The sequence below is a fragment of the Buteo buteo genome, unplaced genomic scaffold, assembly GCF_964188355.1.
Source record: "Buteo buteo unplaced genomic scaffold, bButBut1.hap1.1 HAP1_SCAFFOLD_107, whole genome shotgun sequence".
Taxonomy (NCBI): Eukaryota; Metazoa; Chordata; class Aves; order Accipitriformes; family Accipitridae; genus Buteo; species Buteo buteo.
The window spans coordinates 140001-141778 of NW_027439271.1; positions in this window are offsets into that span (position 1 = coordinate 140001).

Genomic DNA, 1778 nt, shown 5'->3' on the forward strand with positions numbered 1-1778 from the left:
GGTACTCCGGGGTAGTACCAGTACCCCCACCCGGCAGCCAGGGGTAGTACCCGTAACCCCCACCTGTACTCCTTGGTAGTACCCGTATACCCCCGCCCGATACTCCGGGGCAGTACCCGCATACCCCCGCCCGGTACTCCGGGGCAGTACCCGCATACCCCCGCCCGGTACTCCGGGGAAGTACCCATATACCCCCGCCCGGTACTCCGGGGCAGTACCCGCATACCCCCGCCCGGTACTCCAGGGCAGTACCCGCATACCCCCGCCCGGTACTCCGGGGAAGTACCCATATACCTCCACCCGGTACTCCGGGGCAGTACCCGCATACCCCCGCCCGGTACTCCGGGGCAGCACCCCTATGCCCCCGCCCGGTACTCCGGGGCAGTACCCGTATGCCCCCGCCCGGTACTCCGGGGCAGTACCAGTACCCCCGCCCGGTACTCCGGGGTACTACCCGTAACACCCACCTGTACTCCTTCGTAGTACCCGTATACCCCCGCCCGGTACTCCGGGGCAGTACCCGCATACCCCTGCCCGGTACTCCGGGGCAGTACCCGTATACCCCCGCCCGGTACCCCGGGGTAGTACCCGTGTACCCCCGTCAGTACTCCGGGGCAGTACCGGTACCCCCGCCCGGTACTCCGGGGTACTACCCGTAACCCCCACCTGTACTCCTTCCTTGGTAGTACCCGTATACCCCCGCCCGGTACTCCGGGGCAGTACCCGCATACCCCCGCCCGGTACTCCGGGGCAGTACCGGTACCCCCGCCCAGTACTCCGGGGTGCTACCCGTAACCCCCACCTGTACTCCTTGGTAGTACCCGTATACCCCCGCCCGGTACTCCGGGGCAGTACCCGCATACCCCCGCCCGGTACTCCGGGGCAGTACCGGTACCCCCGCCCGGTACTCCGGGGTGCTACCCGTAACCCCCACCTGTACTCCTTCCTTGGTAGTACCCGTATACCCCCGCCCGGTACTCCGGGGCAGTACCCGCATACCCCCGCCCGGTACTCCGGGGAAGTACCCATATACCTCCACCCGGTACTCCGGGGCAGTACCCGCATACCCCCGCCCGGTACTCCGGGGTACTACCCGTAACCCCCACCTGTGCTCCTTCGTAGTACCCGTATACCCCCGTCCTGTACTCCGGGGTAGTACCCGTATACCGCCGCCCGGTACCCCGGGGTAGTACCCGTGTACCCCCGTCAGTACTCCGGGGCAGTACCGGTACCCCCGCCCGGTACGCCGGGGGAAAAACTGCTGTCCCTACGGGCGCGCGAGTTTAGACCCAGCCTTCCTACCCGACCCTCCGCCTTACGCCCGGTGTCCCCAGGCGACGTTCCGGGATAGAACCCGTTCCCCCACCAGTACTCTGGGCCCGTGGCGGAACCCTTTGTGATGCGCCGGAGTTCTACCTGCTGTCCCTACGGGCACGCGGCGATGGATCCCGGCCCCCCATCCTGACCCTCCAGGGTAGGCCCGGCCACCCTACCTGACCCTCTGGGGTCAGCCCGGTGTCCCTACCCGACGCTCCGGGGTAGGCCTGGCGCCCCTACCTCATCCTCCGGGGTAGTACCCGTACCCCTACCGGTGCTCCGGGGTACACCTGCTGTCCCTACAGGCGCTCCGGGGTAGGCCCGGCCACCCTACCTGACCCTCTGGGGTCAGCCCGGTGTCCCTACCCGACGCTCCGGGGTACGCCTGGCGCCCCTACCTCATGCTCCGGGGTAGTACCGGTACCCCTACCGGTGCTCCGGGGTACACCTGCTGTCCCTAC